This window comes from Sarcophilus harrisii, chromosome 5, assembly GCF_902635505.1.
Source record: "Sarcophilus harrisii chromosome 5, mSarHar1.11, whole genome shotgun sequence".
Taxonomy (NCBI): domain Eukaryota; kingdom Metazoa; phylum Chordata; class Mammalia; order Dasyuromorphia; family Dasyuridae; genus Sarcophilus; species Sarcophilus harrisii.
In genome coordinates this window covers 123,436,246-123,457,756 of record NC_045430.1, presented here as the reverse complement: position 1 = coordinate 123,457,756, position 21,511 = coordinate 123,436,246, and the positions used below count along the sequence as shown (strand labels likewise).

At 33.4% G+C, this 21,511-nt stretch overlaps 1 long non-coding RNA gene across 2 annotated transcripts in view; it reads right to left on the bottom strand.

The window, feature by feature from the left end:
• The window catches only part of LOC116419295, a 154,478-nt gene that overhangs the window by 39,329 nt on the left and 93,638 nt on the right, over positions 1–21,511 (bottom strand). For both annotated transcript variants that reach the window (XR_004229563.1, XR_004229562.1), the window contains one exon: positions 15,734–15,803. This is a non-coding gene — a long non-coding RNA (uncharacterized LOC116419295). The remainder of the gene's footprint in view (positions 1–15,733; positions 15,804–21,511) is intronic.

Here is a 21,511-nt window from a genome sequence, read left to right as displayed (position 1 = left end):
GCATAATAGTACCACTTTATTATATCCTGATTAATACACTACTTATCTGGACAGGGATAGGGTTTAAAAGGAGAAACTGAAGGTGAATCATAGTCATAACCGGAGTAAGGTAACTAGGGCTTTATTTCACAATTAGAAGATTTGAAGGGTACTTATAGCACTCTTTCTATTATGCAGAAACAACTAGCTTAGTTCTATTATTGATAATTATCAATAATATTTGGTTAAAATAGAAAGCTACCAGAAACCATAATTACTCCTCTTTCATGCACACAGCCAGTTGAGCTCCTTTTTGGATTAATCTTGTCCTCCCCTCCAGAAGCAACTCCAAGTTTTCCTGGGATGCCTGTGTCCTTTCCATGGCAAAGGTTCCCAAAATGTCCCCAATTGGAAAAGCTTTCAAGAGCCATTTAATTCAATATGCACTTGTTAGGAACCTATGGAATGCAAGACCTTGTGTCAAAGTCTGAAGTCTTTCTCCCAAGTTCTTTACCTTCTCCCTTTAGGTAAATTTATTTCAACTTAATTTGAGGATGTTTTTCATGTTGGCCCACTTACCCCGGAGTCAAAATTACTAGTTATAAACTTAGAGAAGGTATTTAAGATACCTTAAGTTCTCTAAAACTTGTTCTCTTGAAGATCAAGTATTTGATGAAGGATAGCACAAAAAAATGGTGATAATTTTTATCAAAAAGTAAGATCAATGTATGTAATTTTCATTAACTCTAAATTCCCTACTTAGGTCATAGAAATAGAGAATGCTAGAAATATTAGGGAATATATCATTCATCATCTAATATCTCAATTTAACAGAATAAGAAAACAAAAGTAGAGAGGAAAAAATAATTTCCCAATATCAAAGAATGTCAGTCCTAGATTAGAAACTGTTGTTGTTCAGTGGTTCAGTTGTGTTCTACTCTTCATGACCCCATGAAGCACACCAGGTCCTTTTCTCATTCACTTTCTCCTGAATTCTATTCAAGTTCATATTTGTTGTTTCCATGACACTATCAATCCATCTGTTCTCTGTAGTTCACTTTTCTTTTTACCTTCAATCTTTCCCAGTATCAAAATCTTTTTTCCAATGAATCCTGTTTTCTCATTATGTGGCTAAAACATTTAAACCTTAACTTCATTATTTGTCCCTCAAATGAACAGTCAGAATTAATTTCTTAAAGTATTTATTGATTAGATCTCCTAACTGTCCAAGAAACTCTCAAAAGCCTTCTCCAGCGTCACAATTCAAAAGCATTGATTCAATATTCATTCTTGTATTCTTTTACTAATTTTGAACCAATCAGTTGTTCCATATTCAGTTCTAATTGTTGCTTCATGACCTACATATAGGTTCCTAAAGAGACAAGTAGCATGATCTGGTACTTCCACAGTTGTCTGAGGGAGGAAACTTGAACTTGGTCCCCAGCCAGTATGTACTGCTGATCACAGGGAAAGAAAGAAATCTATGTGAAAGAGTATGAATAGTTCTTCACAAACCTTCACCATTATTAATAAAGTAAAACAGTCAACTGACAGATATATTTACAGTGTACCTTTCTTTCATTCAGCTCCAGGCCATGGATTTAAGGCATTAATAACCTTACTTTGGTTGTAGATGGATCTTTTCTAAAACCTTGCCCTCCTGGGGATGTTTTGGAGGAATTCATTATTTGAGTACATCCTTGTGATAGCAGATTATCTCAGATGATGATTATTTTAAATTGCAGCTTCAAAATATCAAGGTAGTGTGGAGTAATAGATATCCCATTACAAACAGTAATATCTGGGTTCAAGTCCCATCTCTGATGTATACTGACTATGTGCTTGGACAAGTCATTTAACCTCTCAATGCTTTATGAAACTCTTTAAGACTATAAATTGTCTAAGCAAATTATTCCTCTCTAGACTGTACTCCAAATTTCCTTTTTCATGTCCCAGCTCTTCATTCTGAAACTTTTTTCTTGCCTGGAAACTCACATATTGTAAGTATCCTCATTCCCATGGCCTCTTTCTTTTTCTCTCTGATTGGATTTCTCATTTTAGAATTTCCATTTAAGGGTGCCTAGGTCACCCATATTTCATTCTTCTCCAAAATGTACTACAGATTTTTTCTTTAAAAACTCTTTTCAGTCCACTCTTCTTTCCTCATTCCTTACTTATTTCATCTTTTAAAAATGTGTTGTGTCCCTCATTTAGAATGTAAACTCTTGGAAAGTATGAATTATTTCTTTCTACTTATATTTGTAATCCTAACACTTAGCACAGTGTTTGGTACAAAGTATACATTTACAAACAATAATTGACTGACTGAATCTTGACAAATCACAACTCCTAAGAGTTTTAGACAATTTTCTAAGATTCTAAGTTTCTTGTCTTTCCACCACATACAATAAAGAAAGTGAAAATATTATGCTTTGATATGCATTCAGACTCCATCAGTTCTTTCTATGCATATAAAGAACACCTTCCATCATGAGTCTTTTGGAATTGTCCTGGATGATTATATTGCTTACAAGAACTAATTTGTTCATAGTTGACATTGTACAATGTTGCTGATACTATATACAATATTCTCCTGGTTCTGGTAATTTCACTTTGTATCAGTTCATGTAAATCTTTCCAGGTTTTTCTGAAATATGCCTGCTTGTCATTTCTTCTATATACTTGTATAGCCATTCCCCAATTAATAGGCACCCCTTTAATTTCCAACTCTTTGCTACTACAAAAAAGAGTTGCTAACTTGTATAGCCATTTCCCAATTAATGGGCATCCCTTTAATTTCCAGTTCTTTGCTACTACAAAAAAGAGTTGCTATAAATATTTTTGCATAGGTAGGTACTTATCTCTTTTTTGTGATCATTTTGAGTTACAGATCCACTAATAGTATTGATGGATCATAGTCTTATTGCATTTTGCCAAATTTCCAGAATGATTGGTTAAGTTCTCAACTCCACCAATAATGTAATTTTCTCAATTCTCCCCAACATTTATCATTTCCCTTTTTTGTCAGATTAACCAATCTGATAGGTATGAAGCTGTAATCTGCATTTCTCTAATTAATAGTGATTTAGAACATTTCTTCATATGTCTATAGATAGCTTTTATTTCTCCATCTGAATACTATCTATTCATATTTTTGATCATTCAATCACTTGATGAATTCTTATAGTTTGACTCAGTTCTTCATATATGTTGAGAAATGTTATCAGAATATGTTATCAGAGACATCTTCTGTAAAGATTGTTTTCCAGCTTTCTGCTTTCCTTCTAATCTTACTTCAACTAGTTTTGTTTGTGGAAAAAAAATAAAAGAGAATGACAACAATGAGACAACACAATTAAAATTTATAGGATGCAGCCAAAGCAGTACTTAAGGGAAAATGTATTTTTCTAAAGACTTAGGTAAATAATATAGACAAAACAACAGGTCAGTGAATCGGACGTGCAATAAAAAAATAGAAAAATAACAAGTTTAGAATTCCCAATGATTTATTTTTCTATGAGTTGTTTCTTGATCCACTTATTCTTTAGGATTAGATTATTTAGTTTCCACTTAATTTATAATCTAGCTTTCCACTGTCATTGATTGAATGTAATTTTTAATGCATCATTATCTGAAAAATGCATTCAATATTTCTGTTTTTCTACATTTGGTTTTAAGGTTTTTAATGCTCTAATACCTGTTCTAAGTTTTCTAAGATTCTAAGTTTCAAGAAGTAGTCTATTTACTTTGGTAGAGGGAATTTCCTCACCAGGAAGTTGTCTATACAAAAAAACTCCCAAGTTCAGAATCTACCCTGTCTCCAAAATGTAAGGATTATACTAGAAATATAAATGACTGTATGTTTTGATTTACCCTTTGACTGAATTGGTTCCTGCCTGCTTTCTAATTTTCAACCTTGTCTCCAGCTTTCCATGAGAAGAGAGAAACTATTCTGTCAAACACCAGTATACTACTTTCAGAGTAAGACTAAAAATTTCTTAGCAATAGGTCTATAGCCTTCTTTTGAAAGAGAATATCATATGTACCATAGAATACCAGTTTATTTCTTTCCAGGGAAGAGAAGAAATACCTTTCTATCACTCTCCTGCCTTGTATCCTACCTTTAAAGAGAAATGGAATAGCATCTTTCCTTCAACTCATTTATCCCTTCTTTTGAGCTACCTAAGGCTTTGAAAGAGTTCCACCTTAAATTAAATCCTGAAGGGTATCAATAATATGTCTCTTCAATAATTAACAAAGTCCTACCCAGTAATAATGTTTTCATCCTAGTGACTCTAAATACCCAATGTTATCATTCAAACCCCTGAACAACTAGGTGGAGCAATGGATGACGTTTCAAACCAGCCTTGTTAGTTGTGTGATCCTTGGCAAACAACTTAACATGTATTGATCTCAGTTTATTCAACTAAAGATATGAATAATAATAGTACTTGTTTCCCAGAATTATGTAAGGATCAAACAAGATAACATTTGTAAAGGGCTTACTTAGCACAAGGTATTACCCAACACATAATAAGTACTTAATAAATGCTTGTTCTTTTCCCTTTCTTTTTCCCTTCTTTGTTCCTCACTGTCTAATAGCCCTTACTACTAAGTCCCTTAACTCTACATCCCTCCCCCTTCCTATGTAAAGCTAGTCATTCCATCTTTTCACCTTACTGACAATCATCTTCCTCCTGATGATGTAGCCTCCCTGACCTAACTTGCCAGTACAGCTTGCACATTTCCCCAAATCATTGATCATGGTTAGAATGTTGGAATATACACGATTCCAATCCCATTCTAAATGCTATTAAATTCTATCATTAATAAGTAGCCTCTCCTACTTTGAGATTTATTCAAACCATATCTACTATCCAATCAAAATTCTGATAAATGTTGTCTACTAGATAATAGTTCAATGCTTAGCTCATAGTCTTTTTCTCTTCCCCAAATCCTTCCTTTATAGTAAGGGATCCCAACACACATATTACTGTCCCCTTAAACACTCCAACCTCCCTGTTCTTCATTGTACTCCTTTCCCATGACTTATTCCTCCATTCCACCTCAGCTACACAAAATGATGGTCATACTGTTGATATTTTCATCACTCATAAATGTACCACTTCCATGTACATAAACTCTGAAATTCCTTTACCTCCTCACAGTCTATTGTCATTCTACTTCTTCCTCTGCTCATTCTGCCTTACCATCCTAAACTCTGTTATTCATCTTCACTATGACCTCCATATTTTCTATCTCTTAGTTTTTTTTTTTTCCAGGATGTCATTCCTCCTCGATCTACACTCTCCTTCCTTCCCTATTTTTGTCTCTTGGGAAACCATTTTATTTGGTGGAAGATATTGCTTTAGCTTAGATTACTTCCATTATCCTCTACTTTCAATTCTATTCATGTTCTCCTGAATAAAACTAGAGAAAATCATAATGTTGTTCTAACTAGGGTCACTACAAGTATATGTTGTGTAATCTCAACTCACTATGGCAAAGCAGTTCTTTTATATCTTTCTAATTTACTTATTGTCCCATTTAACACAATGGCCCCTTCAACAATTTTTATCTTTCCTTAAATCTCCCAGAATTCCTTCTAACCCTGATCCTCTCAGTTGAGAACCTAATAATATATTCACTGAAAAAATTAAAGTATATTTCTAGAGCTTCCTCTTCTCTTTTCTTCTTTATTTCACAAAATCATTTCTCTGCAATCTCTTCCTTAACTTTGTCTGAAAAATAATGGAACAATCCCATTTTATTTTTCCTTCTGTAGAGTGTTCTTTTTCTCATCAACAACACTCTCACTTTATTCTTTCCTTGCCGACTACTTCCATACTCTTTACAAACATACCCATGTCTTCCTCATCTTCAAAAAACTCTCACTTTATCTGTTCATCCCCACTAGCTATCATCCCATATCTGTCTTTTGTGGCTAAACTTCTAGAGGAGGCTATCTAAAACTGATCTTCCCATTTCCTTTTCTTTCACTCTCTTCTGAATTCTCTATAAACTATGTTCCAACTTCATCACTATACCAAAACTGCTTTTTAAAAGTTACTAATTATCTTTTAATTTACTAATCTAATGGCCTTTTTCAGCTGTTGGCCTTTCTTTACCCCTTCTTCATTTTCTTCTCCTTGATGCTCTTTTTTCTTTTCCTTTTTAAAAATTGGACCTATTTTTAATAGTGCTTTATTTTTCCAAATACATACAAAGATAGTTTCCAACATTCACCTTTGCAAACCCTTGTGTTCCAAATTTTTCTCCCTCCCTCCCTTTCTTTCTCTGCACCAAGACAGAAAGCAACCCAGTATAAGTTGAACATGTGAAATTCTTCTAAACATATTTCCCTAATCATCATAGTGTGCAAGAAAAATCAGAAAAAAAAGGAAAAAAATGAGGAAGGAAGGAAGGAAGGAAAGAAAGAAAGAAGGAAAGAAGGAAGGAAGGAAGGAAGGAAGGAAGAAAGGAAAGAAAGAAAGAACAACAACAACAACAAAAAGCTGTAAATAATATGCTTTGATCCATATTCAGTCCTCTTAGCTCTCTCTCTCTCTGGATGTGAACAGCATTTTCCATCTCAAAGTCTATTGGAATTGCCTTGAATCATCTTGTTGAAAAGGATGCTTATTTTTTTCTTTAAGTTTTTGTGATAATACTCTATCCTAGTTCTCCTACCTGACATTTCTTTCTCAGTTTCCTTTATTTGATCTTCATCTTGGTCATTCCCACTAAAGATAGTGTCCTCCAATTTGTCTTGAATTCACTTTTCTTTTTTCTTGATAATATTTCACTTGGTAATCTCATTAGTTCTCATGCATTTATTATCTCTATGCTGATAATTCTCAATTATGTAGAGAGCAACATTAACCTACCAGTTACCTGGGCTTCAAATCTAGATGTCATACTCAGCTTTTGATTTTTTTTCCCCTGTCCATAACTTCTCTTTTGCCAAGCTCTGTTGATTTTGCCTTTGTAATATTTTTGTATATGCTCCCTTTTCAATCCTAATATTGCCACTACCCTGGTACAGGCAAATATCATTTTACAACTAGACTATTGCAATAACCTGCTACTTGATATAGTCTTATGTCTTTTTTTCACTCCAGTTCATCTTTCACTCAGATATTAAATTAATTTTCCTAAATCATAGGTCTGATCATGTTTAATCTTCCTCTATCTTCTATTCAAAAAACTCTAGTAGCTCCTTGTCACCTCCAGAATCAAATACAAAAATCTTCTCTTCAGTATATTCAAAGCTCTTCATAATCTAGTGCTACCTCTTGCCTTTCTAGTCTTTTTATACTTTATTCCCCTTCCCAACCCCCCCCCCCAACCTACATAAACGCTCTAATTCATTGACAATGACTTCCTTGCTATTCCTCAAACAAGACATTTCATCTCTCAATTTAGGAATTTTCAATGGCTGGTCGATCCTCAAGACTAGAATACGCTTTCCTCATCTTTGATTCTTGATTCACAGATAAAATTCTATCTTTAGCAAGAAGACTTTCTTACTCTCTTAGTCCACTTTCTTTCTTGTGCTGGTTAGTTCCAATTATCTTCCATATGTTATATTTGTACATAATTGCTTTCATCTCTTACATTAGAATGTAAGATACTCTGTATCCCAAGGAAATCATAAAGAAGGGAAAAGAATCTACATGTGCAAAAATTATTTGTAGTAGTTCTTCTTGTGGTGGCAAAGAATTGGAAAATGAGTAGATATCTATCAATTGGGGAACGGTTGAATAAATTAATGGTATATGAAAGTAATAAAATGTTTTTGTTCTATAAAAAATGATGAACAAACTGATTTTAGAAAGGATTGTAAAGATTTATAAGAACTGGTGCTGAATGAAACAAGTAGAACCTAGAAAGCAATGTACACAGTAACAGAAAGATTTGTGCAATGATCAAAGTATAAACGACGTGATTCAGTGATCCCAGGCAATCCCAAAAAACGTCATCTGCATCTAGAGAGAGAACTATGAAGGATCAATGTATATCAACACGTGCCATATTCACACTTTTTTCTTTTTTGCTTCTGTTTTATTTTCTCTTGTAGCTTTTCCCTTTTGTTCTGATTTTTCTCTTCCAAAATGATTCATAAAGAAATGTGTATTTAAAAATTAATGTACAGGTATAACCAGAAAAAAAAAAGAAGAAATTGTTCAGTGGGTGAGTGGGTAGTGGGGGAATGAAATAAATATTTATAAAATTAAAAAAAAATAGAATGTGAGATCTCCAGTGCAGGAATTAATTTTTATATTTATTTGTTTCTCAAGTGTTTAGCACAGTGCTTGGAACATGTTAAGTTCTTAATAAATGCTCATTGATTGATTGATGGGTGACTTGATTAAAGTGATCTGTCAACTTTGTTGGATTTTACCTGACATATATGGGAGGTAGAATTAGAGATGGGTCTAGAATCATGGATAAACTTTCATTCATCAGCAGGTAAGACAGAAAGCATAATCATTTATGTCAAGCAATTATTGAAAGCCAGAACATACTTGAGGAGGAATTGGGTAACATCAGCTGCCAAGGAAATCATTTGTGTTGACTCTGGCCTGGCCAGTAATACTATCTATAATGCTGAGACAGCATATTGACCACATGCTCTTCTTCCTTCCGCCCTCCCCCTTTTTTTTTTTTTAAAGGCAGCATAACTGTGTATTTCCTTAAAATTCAAACAGAGGTCGGCATTTGAAGCACAATTTGTTTGGAGACTTTGCCTGAGTCTCAGGCATTAATAGTGTTTGTTAGTCAGTAATCAATAATAAGCATTTATTTAGCCCCTACAAACTATATGCCAGGAAATTGTAGGGAAGGATAATGTAAGATTTTTTTTCTTTATTAAGTGAGATTAAATTATTCTTTAAAACATTTTATTTCAGTTTTGAAGGGGGAGAGGAAAGGAGAAGTGAAACTGTTTAGCTGGGGCAAGGAGAGTGTTTCAGAAAACCACAGATCAGGTGGGGAGCCAAGGAAGCTTAATCACATACTGGAAATCACGTCAAGAAAGAAACAAGGAACATTTTGGTTAAAGAGATTCAATGGTACTTCATACCATGAAGTAATTGACTTGAGGCAAAAGACTCTCAAAAAGCATCAGGGAGATGGATGTAAGTTTATTCAGAGGAACATAAACCTGTAAAGTAAGGATTATTAACTTTTCTTATGTCAAAATCTATGAACCTCTTTTCAGAATAATATTTTTAAATTCATAAAATAAAATACAAAAAATGATGAAGAAAACCAATTATATTAAGATACAATTGTTAAAGTATTAAACTTCATGGGCTCCATGTTAAGAACCTGTATCATATTTCTCTGACATAAAAAGAGAGAATGTCATACCTTGATATTTTTCCTAAAATTTTGTTTACCAGGATTCTAATAAAAAAGAAAAAGAAGTTCTGAAATTTAAAAAGAAATGATCTATTTATAAAATTTATGTCAAGCAAGATTGGGATTCAGTTAAAGGAGTGTGGAATTTGAATTCAGATTAGAATCCTGTGTTGTCACTTAATCAAATCATTTAACCTCTGACAACCTGACAACCTTAGCTTCCTGAAATATATGGCTTCTGAGACCCCATAGAACTTTACATCTATGATCATATAATAAATCTCTGATGAAACCCAGAAATCTTTATATATTGCAATATTCATGTAATATTCATAATAAGAATAAGCTTCTATTTAAAAATTTCCTTTTTAATAGTATTTTATTTTTCTCCAATTACATATCAGGACAATTTTTAGCATTCGGTTTTACAAGATTTTGAGTTACAATATTTTCTTCCTTCTTCCCTCCTCTCTTCTCTTCCTAGAATGGTAGGCAATTTGATATAGTCTATATATGTGCAATCATGTAAAATATATTTGCTTATTAATCACAGTTGTGAAAGAAGAAACTGATCAAAAAGGGAAAAACATGAAAAAGTATAAAGTGAAAAAAATATCTGCATTCAAAGTCCATGAGTTCTTTATCTGAATGTGAATAGCATTTTCCATTGTGAATACTTTGTGCTTGTCTAGAATCATTGTGTTGCTGAGGAGAGATGTCATTCATAGTTGATTGTCAAACAATATTGCTGATACTGTGTACATTGTTTTCCTGTATCTGCTTTTGCTTTGTCTCAATTCATAAAAATCTTTCAAGGTTTTCTGAGATCTGCCTTAAATTTCCATTTTATTTAACTTTATAAAATACCATAAGTTAATTATTTTTGACCCAAAGAAACCCAAGAAGAAGATGATGCAACATATTTTATCCCCTTTTTGTAGTCAAGAATATTGAAAGAGAATTTCTGGATCTCTCAGAGAGATTGAGCTTTTTTGTGCCCATTACAAATTAATTTTTAGTGGAAATGAAAGATCATACTTCCAACAGAAATAACATCAGGAGAGAAATATAAAATTTCTAAAAGTTGAAGATTAATGTAGCCTAAAATTGATTAAATTAATACAATTAAAAGATTAATTCCATTTTCTTAATTTGATTGTTGGCCAACAGGCAGACCAGATCAGATTCAGATGAAAGTGGACACTAAAGATAAATGAACAGTCTGGAAAAGGGCTCAGCCAACTTAGGGTACTTGTCCTCCTAGAACACCTCTGAAACAGGTACTGTGGAAAACTTAGAGCTTGATTAGCTATCAAAGATACCAAGGTCATCCACTGAATCCTGGACCATTGCCAATTGTCTTGACTTTTGTTCTTTCACTAGATTTTGATGATACTATAAGAGTGTAAATCTGATGACTTTGTGCAACTCTTGCTCACTTAATCCAATCCACATAGGAGTTAAGACAGCACTCCATGATGCCTTTGGTCTTCTTTGAAAATGAAGGACAAACAATAATTATAACAATCTAGGACAAACCCAAAGATCCCAACTTTTGGGATAAGAATTCATTATTTGACAAAAATTGCTGGGAAAACTGGAAATTAGTATGGCAGAAATTAGGCATGGATCCATACTTAACACCGTACACCAAGATAAGATCAAAATGGGTCCATGATTTAGGCATAAAGAACGAGATTATAAATAATTAGAGGATCATAGGATAGTTTACCTCTCAGACTTGTGGAGGAGGAAGGAATTTGTGACCAAAGAAGAACTAGAGATCATTATTGATCACAAAATAGAAAATTTTGATTATATCAAATTAAAAAGCTTTGGTACAAACAAAACTATGCAAACAAGATTAGAAGGGAAGCAACAAACTGGGAAAACATTTTTACACTTAAAGGTTCTGATAAAAGCCTCATTTCTAAAATATATAGAGAATTGACTCTATAAGAAATCAAGCCATTCTCCAATTGATAAATGGTCAAAGGATATGAACAGACAATTTTCAGATGATGAAACTGAAACTATTTCTACCCATATGAAAGAGTGTTCCAAATCACTATTGATCAGATAAATGCAAATTAAGACAACTCTGAGATACCACTACACACCTGTCAGATTGGCTAAGATGACAGGAAAAAATACTGATGAATGTTGGAAGGGATGCAGGAAAAGTGGGCACTGATGCATTGTTGGTGGAGTTGTGAACGAATCCAATCATTCTGGAGAGCAATCTGGAATTATGCCCAAAAAGTTATCAAACTGTGCATACCCTTTGATCCAGCAGTGTTTCTACTGGGCTTATACCCCAAGGAGATACTAAAGAAGGGAAAAGGACCTGTATGTGCCAAAATGTTTGTGGCAGCCCTCTTTGTAGTGGCTAGAAACTGGAAAATGAATGGATGCCCATCAATTGGAGAATGGCTGAGTACATTGTGGTATATGAATGTTATGGAATATTATTGTTCTATAAGAAATGACCAGCAGGATAAATACAGAGAGGCCTGGAGAGACTTACATGAATTGATGCTAAGTGAAATGAGCAGAACCAGGAGATCATTATATACTTCAACAACAATACTATATATGAGAATCTATTCTGATGGAAGTGGATTTCTTCAACAAAGAGAAGATTCAGTTTCAGTTGATCAATGATGGACAGAAGGTAGAAAGGCTTAATCAAATAGCATGGTATAGTGGGTAGAGTGTTGGGTTTGGGGTTAGAAGAAGCTGTGTTTGATCAGCCTCAGATACTTATTTGTTTCATGAATTTTTCCAAGTCAATTAAACTTTATGGGGTTCATTTTCCTCATTTGTAAAATTAATGGACTGTACTTAATGAAATCTAAGATCCGTTCTAACGCTAAGTTTATAATCTACAATACTGGAAGACTGAAGAAAAGGTAAATGGATTCTAAACCTGTTAGAAATGGGATTTGCCCTGCAGTGTGAGGTCTTGGAAATATTTAATAATAATGATAACAACAACAACCGCCAGTATTTATATAGGTCTTAATATATGCTAGGCACTATGCTATAAAACACTTTACAATTAGAATCCCGTTTGATCCTCAAAACAACCCTGGGAGGTAGGCACTACAGAGGTTAAGGGACTTGCCCAGGGTCACATAGCTAATATTTCAGATCTGAATTCAGGTCCTCCTGACTTTAGGTCCAGTGTTCTTTCTACTATGCTATCTATTTAATATATACAAGATTAATCTAATTTATCTATTTATTTAGCCATGTACATGGAGGCTTGAGTGACTGAAATAACTTGTCAGATCTTTGTGGGGACCGAGTTACTGAATGACAAGTCATGATTGTCAGTACTCCTAGACAAAGACTTTGGGATGTAAGAATGACTGACAGTTTGCTGACTGATTCCTGGGCAGGCAAACAGGCAAAAAGAGCTCCACAAAAGGACTTTGCAAACTACTTCTGTTACACATATATTGATTAGAAACATAAAATGGCAGACTATTTTGGAATAGTGTTAGGGTAAAAAAAAAGGCTTCCTATAAACTGGCAATGAAAACAATCTCAGGGCAATTGAAAGCCTTTGTGAGTCACCTGAATGGGTAGTGATAGACAGTGATAGAGGGTTTCTAAAGTTGATTAGTGAGTTTGTGGATTATAGGAGAGAAATTTGTCATTTTGGACCATCGCTCCCTATTGCTGCCTTAGATTCTTTAGCTTGTGCTTTTGAATACTGTATTCCCCCTCCTTCCTCTCTGGCATTCATAGCTTTGAAATTGTGAACATCTTGCTAATGGATGGCCCTGAGCAAGGTTATTATTTCCCCTTATGACATAAGTGAAATCTACCAGACTGGTAAATCAAGGAGCAACCATAGACTCGGGATAGCTTAATCTCAGCAATACATTTGACATTTACTTAATGGACATTTTATAAAGCACTAATTTGCTTACAATATCCTTGCATACCAGATGCATTGATGTGGTAAAGTAGATTCATAACTGATTTAGCTATTGGACACAAAGAGTTGTGATTGATGAATAGCTGGCATGTTGGAGGGAGACTCTCTGGGAGTTTTATGAAATTCTATCTTATCCTCATTTATTTAAACTTATACAGTGATCTAGATGAAAGGATGGCATGACATGATTATCAGATGTTTGACTGATAGGTATTTAGATATTAGATCCAAAAAGATCTCCATAAGCTGGAAAGAATTATTCTGACCTAATAAAAAATAATTTGATAGATATAAATGTTGTCTGATATTTAGGTTCAAACAAATTGAATGTGTCAAGTACAAGATGGGCAAGATATGACTAGGAGCAATAATTGAGAATGGTGAGAACAAGGTCTATTTCTTTTGTCTCTGTATCACATTATCTAGTAAAGAACACTAGGGGTACCATCAGAAGACAAAGCTCCAAATCACAACTCTGCTGCTAAATAGATATACAGTTGTGGAAACACTATTTCTTTGAGTCTCACTTTACTCAGATTTAAAGTGAGGTATTTTTTCTTTCAAAAAATTTTTATTTGATTTGAGCTGTAATCATATAAGGGAGAGAACTATCCCTCTGGATTTGCTGAGCTCTTTTCACGGTGGTCCTCCATCTTTCATGTCCACCTCTCATCTGCCTCTCACCTGTGCCACTTCCCAGCCAACAGTGGAATTAAGAAAGTAGGATTAATCTTCCAATCTAATTAATTAATTATATTCAAATTACTTATGGACAACAATTTTCAAACTTTAAAAGAGCATAAAAATTTCAGTTATTAATGATGATGATGATACCTGGCACAAAATATGTACTCAATAAATTTTTGTTGAACTGAATTATCTTTGAGGTTTCTTTGAACTCTGTGTAGCTACCTTTCAGAGTCACTAAGATAACAGGAAAAGATAATCATGAATGTTGGAAGAGATGTGGGAAAACTGGCACACTAATACATTGTTGGTGGAATTGTGAACGGATCCAGACATTCTGGAGGGCAGTTTGGAACTATGCACAAAGAGTTATCAAACTGTCCATACCCGTTTATCCAGCAGTGTTTCTACTGGTCTTATAACCATAAGAGATCTCGAAGGAGTAAAAGAGACCCACATGTGCAAAAATGTTTGTGACAGCCCTTTTTGTGGTGGCAAGAAAATGGAAACTGAATGAATGCCCATCAATTGGAGAATGGCTGAATGAATTATGGTATATGAATGTTATGTAATATTGTTGTTTTATAAGAAACAACCAGCAGAATGATTTCAGAGAGGCCTGGAGAGACTTACATGAACTGATGCTGAGTGAAATGAGCAGAACCAGGAGTTCATTGTATATGGCAACAACAAGATTATACGATGATCAATTCTGATGAATACGGCTCTCTTCAACAATGAGATGATTCAGACCAGTTCTAATGGTCTTATGATATTAAGAGCTATCTCCACCCAAGGACTGTGGAAACTGAGTGTAATTTGCAACTTGGCATTTTCACTCTTTTTGTTGTTGTATTTTCTTTCTCATTTTTTTTCCTGTTTGATTTGATTTTACTTGTGCAACAAGATAATTGTATAAATATGTATGCATATTTTAGAATACAAGGTTTTGCAAGGGTTAATGTTGAAAATTATCCATGCATGTGTTTTGAAAATAAAAAGCTTAAAAAAAAACCCCAACAACTATCTATAGCAAAGTGGGTCTCTAAGACAAAGGTCAAAAACTCTGGACTGAGAACTGTGGCCTATTAGGTTCTGTGGGTCATCTTATATGCAACTTTCTTCCCTCTTTTTTTGGCAGGGAGGAAGAAATACTTGTTACACATGAATGAGAGGCAAAGCACATAAAGGAATTTTTTTTCCCTTTTAAACTCCTCTTGGAAAAAAGCTAGAGGAGGAAATTATTACCACCAGAAAGATAAGATTTGTTTCCATGAAGAGGGAGCAGATGAGTTTGGCTGGCAGGCTATGATGATTAATTATTCATTTCTCTTCTGACTATTTTATTGCTGCAATGCTATTCTTTTCCTGGGAGTATTAGTGTGAGGAACAACTCAATATTGAGGCCTGAGTAGATGTTCCTAATTTTTAATCAAATAAGAGAAGTCAAGGCAGCTAGATGACTCAGTAGATAAGAGTCCCTACCCTGGAGGCAGGAAGATTCATCTTGCCTAATTCAAATCTGGACTCAGACATTTATTAGATGTGTGACTCTGAGCAAGTCACTTAACTTATTTTCCTTTAGGTTCCTCATTTGTAAAAAAAAAAAAATCTGGAGAAAGAAATGGCAAATCTCTAATATAATTGCCAAGAAAATCACAAAGTATGAGATAAGACTGAAATGAGTGAACAAAAACAATAAAAAATAGAAGTCAAGTTCAAGATAAGTAAATTAATACTATTAGTACTCACAATTTGAAATTTATTCTGTGAACATTTGGAATTATGGGACCTCAGGAACTGCTTCTAAAACCTTGTGAATCTATATGAAGAAGAATTGGAAAATTTAGTGGTTGCCAAGTTCAGAGATAGTATGGCTTAGTAGAAAGAATGCTTTATAACAAAAATGGAAATATGTTTAGAAGAATGGCACATGTTTAACCTATATCACATTGTTTGCTGTCTTGGGGAGGAAAAGGGAGGAGAAATGAAGAAAAATTTGGACATAGGGTTTTGAAAAGGTGAAGGTTGAAAACCATCTTTGCATGTATTTGAAAAATAAAATACTATTAGGGGGAAAAAAGAAAGAATGCTGGATATATAGTCAGGAGAGACTCGTTAGAATCCTGCCTATAGCATATACTGCCTTTGTGAATACAGGTGTTATTTAACTTTTCTGAGCTTCTGTTTCCTCATCCATAAAAGTATTTATTAACACTTGTAGCAATTAAATCTTGGGGCTGTTATTAGGATCCAAAAATGAGATAATGCATGTAAAGTACATTGTAAAACTTGAAGTGCTACATAAATGTCGTCTATTTTTATAGCAGAAGTCAAATAGTATGCTGTTGCAGCCAAAAAAAAAAAAAAAAAGGAATCATAATCTTTGATTGCATTAACAGAAATCTATAGTCCAAAGGAGATTAGTTTTACTATGTTTAAACTACATCTGGTATACTGTGTTCATTACTGGGCACCATGTTTTAAAATACACATTGATAAACTAACATGAATCCTGAAGAACATAAACATGAGGCTAAGGGGATCTCAATATCAAAGGAGAATTGGTTCAAATAATAGGAATTGCTTAATAGGAAAAAAATGGATTTGTCTCATGGAATTGTCACATAGCACAAGAATCAGACTTAGTCTGGCCCCAGAGGGCAGAATTAGACTGTTACAGCAAAGTTTTTTTTAATCAAATTCCTAATAACCTAAAGGTCAACAGGACTTGGAGAGCTGAGAGGAGAGTGGTAATGGCTGAAGACTTAGAGCATAAATTGAAAAGTGCCAAATGGTAATGTGCTAACTCTGAAGTCTGGAAAGGTGGCTTGGATCCATGCATATCAGTTGTATATGCTAGTGGCTTCCCAGGGTTGAGGGAGAAAGCTATACTTTCACCTCATTAGTGGGAATAAGTGAAAAGAAGTTAGGAGGTTGAAGGTGGAAAGCCAGCAGTTTATGTGTGTATGTATTTAGCAGTGAACAAACCAGATTCAGTTAAATTAAGTAATCCCCATCCTCTCAATGATACTACCAACTCATAGGAAAGTCATTCAAAGCCAAAATAACTTACAGGCGGGTCCCAGGGCAATTTCATGCCTCAGTATATTCTCCTTAAGCTGTTCCCCCCCACCCCCATTTTCTCACAATTGGCTTCTCTTTCCATGTTCTCAACTTCTTAACCTTGTCCCAAGCCCTTGAATTTTTTGTTATGACTGTTTTTAAGACAAGCAGATTAACACAGGCGCAATTGTGAAGCACTGAATATTTAGTGTGACTTTGCCACAGTGCTGTTGGATCCAGGATCTAATAAAAAGAAGTTTAATGAAAGGTAATACATATTTAAAATAAGAATTAGAAAAAGAACTTCAAATAGATGTCACTTGATAAACATGGGCTTGCTAATGATGAGTACAAATATTATTTATATATATATATTTAATATATATGCTTCAAACTTGACAAAGTACTTTACAAACTTTTAACTTGATCCTTATACTACCCCTAGAAGAAAGGGACTATTATTATTTTTATTTTATAAGTGAGGAAGCTGAGGCAGACAAAATTAAATGACTTGCTCAGGATCACACAGTTGAGATGTGTCTGAGACTGGATTTTATCTTCCTGATTCCTAATTTCAAGTCCAGTGTTCAATGCACTGTTTTATTTAGTTGCCTAGAAAACTTAATAGAGAGAGAAAACTCCATAGGCACCTCCCAATTAAATCTGCTGACCAAATGGTACAGGACTTAGATTCAGGAAGAGTTGAATTTGAATCCTACCTCATTCTCTAGCTATGTGATTCTCTGAAAATCACTTAATTTTAATTCTCAGTTTTTTCATTTGTGAAATGGGAATAATAATAAAACCTACCTCACATGGTTGTTAGGAGGAACAGATATGTTTAAATATGTAACAATGAGTTAACATTATGTAACATAATTTCAAACCTTAAAATATTATGTATATATACAACACATTATTATTTGGTTACTTAATGACTTTAATTTGAAGCTAGAATTTATATAATGCTTTAAAGATTAAAAGGGGCTTTACGTAGATTATCCATTTGATAAAGCAATAATAAGTATATATTCCTCACTCCTGATCCTGATTCAAATATAAGTGAGGAATGTGAATAATGGAATTGTATAGCCCATTGTATTTAACTGTTTTTTTGTTTTTTTTTTACTTTAAGCAAGGATTTACTCTGCTAGCATAAAATGTTGATTTAAACTTTTTTCTCCATTTTCCATCTATATATAAAGAATTTAAAAGATAATTTTATTTGATTATTTCTTATCATTAATATCAAGTGAAGAATCAAATAAGAAGGCATATAAGTCTTCCAGGGTATTCACTAATCTTAAAGTTTTCCCCATTATATATCTTTCTGTCACTCTTTCGATTCTCTGCAATGTTGATTCTTCATAGCCACAAAGCAATTCCAGAAGATTCTTGCTAAAAGACATGTTTTTGTCTGTCAGGAAAAAGCCACACAATTTTTCAAATGCAGTTTAGCTTACTTTCTTCCTTCTATTCAATTGGGATCAAGTCATTGTTCATCTATGGTACTTGTCCCATACCCACACATATATGTTTGTGTGTGCGTATTTTTATATGATCTGTGTATATTTGCATATATATATGCATATATATGGATTCATTGTAAATATTAGAGTTATGTATATAAATGGTACCCTATTATTGTTGTTATCTCTTTCCATATGAAGTAAGTGGACCAAGTATAAGAGGGAATGACAAGATTAAAGATGAGGAATTGCAAGCAATGAATAATGGTAAGTGAATGCACTAAGGAATAATGTGATTGGATTTGTAAAATGAGATAGAGCTTAGGGAAGGAGCACTATCCTTGAAAACACAAGTTATAGGCTAGATTTCTCCAAATTAAATATAAATTGAGTAAAGGGTTTTTCCTTTTGGTCATTTTCATAACCTATTTCCCTTCTAGTCAAATGGTCCAAATATTCTTATTCATGAGGCTAAACCACCATTGCCTCATTTAACAGACTTAGATGACTTTGAGGGAAAAAAAATCACTGCATTTCTCTTATGGAAATTGTCTCAAAGGCAAGACATCTTTGTAGTGGAAGGTGGACTTTCCTGAGTTTTTCACATTCTCACATTGTGATAATATAGTGGAAAAATGAAAAATATGTGGGTTCCTGCCTAGTATCAGCAGCAGAACTAGGAAATTGTAGATGACAAAGTAATTATAAAATGAAAAATATATCCAAGTATGATAATAATAATAAAAAACTATCTGAAAATATTTATAATCTCTATCTTCCCCCAACCTCTGTTTATCTTGTCTGTGTGACTGAATAATTTGTTTTCCATGCCTACAAGTTTTTCCTTCTTCTTTTCTGCTTCTGTTTCTTAGTCTTTAGTTTCTTTCAAAGCTTAACTCAAGTGTTATCTCCTATATGAGGTCTTTCCTGTATGTATATTTAGCATTTAATTATATGCATATATATTATTTATCCTAATCGGATATAAGTTAGTTAAGGGCAAAGATTATATCAAATTGTTTTTGGATAATTGGCACATAGTAGATACTTAATGAATATTTGTTAATTGATTAATTATTAATATTGTCTCCTTATTACCTTAATAAATGAAATTGTATTTAGAATTTTTTGGTTCCTGTGAGGCAGAATATATGACTTATTTGTTTTTACATTCAACATAGTACTTAGATTGGGACCTTTCAATGAATGTCTATTGAATCAAAGTTTAAAGTAAAATTAAAATGTTTTAGTCCAATGTCTAAGCATGGTGTTGATGTGATCTTTGAGTTCTGGAGGGCAATACCCACAGGACATAAACTCTGTCAAGTTCTAATATGATGGGAAGGCTTTGAGAATGTCCTCAACAAGAGATGGCATTTGCTTTCTGGAGACCAGCCTAGCTAACTATAGAGAAGAACAAAATCAATAAACTGGCTATTTGGTGATGAATTCTCTGACCATAGCAATCAAAATAACAAAGAAAAATACAAAATGAATCTCAGTTCCTTTGGGCTCCCTTTCCATTTCTTCAGCAATAGTTACAGAGTGACAGAAAAAGCAGGTAAAATATATTAAGAATTATACAGTTTGGGATCCAAATGCAGACATCAGCTGTTAGTACTCTAAATGTGAGAGGATTCTCAAATTGCTTTTCCAGTTCTAACCTCTCTGCTAAACTTGCCTCATATCTCCAGCTGTCTATAAGCCATCTCAAAATGGGTAATCCACAGACATTTTAAACTTAACATATCTAGGCTGAACTCATTATTCTTCCTCAAGACCCCTCTTCTCTTCCTAATTTCCCTATTGACACATTGGTCATTGGTCAAAGAACTGAATCAAATTAGTGTTGACATTCTTATTACAAATGAAAGAAGAGGACAAAAAGAAGTTGCAGTTAAAAATAAGAATGGTTTATGGATTCTTCTTGAAGAGGCAAATGAAGCAGTGGGAGTGTTTGTTTTATTCTGTGACCAACGGCAATAAAAAGCACTATTTCATGAAACAGAGTTATTGTGAGGGTCAAATGAGATAATATTTATAAAAGTTAACACACACAGAGTTTGGCAAGTGGTAAATGCTGTAGGTTATTTGGAATACTGAATTACATTCACTATCATTAATGATGAATTGTGTATACTGTGTTTTGAGATATTAGCTAATGATGGTATGAAGCCAGCATGGTTAGAAAGACATTTTAAAAGTAAGTTTTTGATAGCCAAACAATAGGCATGTTGCCCATAAAAATTCTCATATTAAAATTTTTTTAACGTGCTTGAAATCTTCCATATAAAGAGGTTCAGTGGATTTTTCATCTATGATAAAAATATAAAAATGCAACTCTTTCCAATTAGCTGGCAAGAACATCTGTTGACATCAAGAAAGGTGGAAATGGATTAGCTAAACTTCAACAAAAACCCTGGCATAACTGGTGAATGTGATGGAAAAAGCAAGTATTATGATTCTGTGAGCATGACTAGTGATACATACATATCCATGTATCTTTGTGAGGTTTTCTTTTCAAACATGACATCCATTAAACTAAATATCAAAATAAATTGAACTGAAAAGCAGACCTCTAAGTCACTCTAGCACAAAAATAATATACAAAGAGTTTAATAAGTAATAAAGCATATCCAATCACATTGCTCTTACTTTTTAAAAAGGGAGAACAAAAAAGGTTTTTTATTGCTAATAAAGTAAAATTATTTTCAAAATATTTATTTTATCTTTATCTTATCCTTTTTAATATTTCTATATTTGTTTTAATAATGTGTATATATATATATATATATATACATGTGCATATTTATTCATCTTTAACTTTCTTTTCTTTCTTCTTTCTTTCTTTCTTTCTTTCTTCTTTCTTTCTTTCTTTCTTTCTTTCTTTCTTTCTTTCTTTCTTTCTTTCTTTCTTTCTTTCTTTTTATTAGTATAAGGTGAAGTAGTGTTATATAGTGAATAGAGAGCTAGCCTCACCCCTGATTTCAATTTC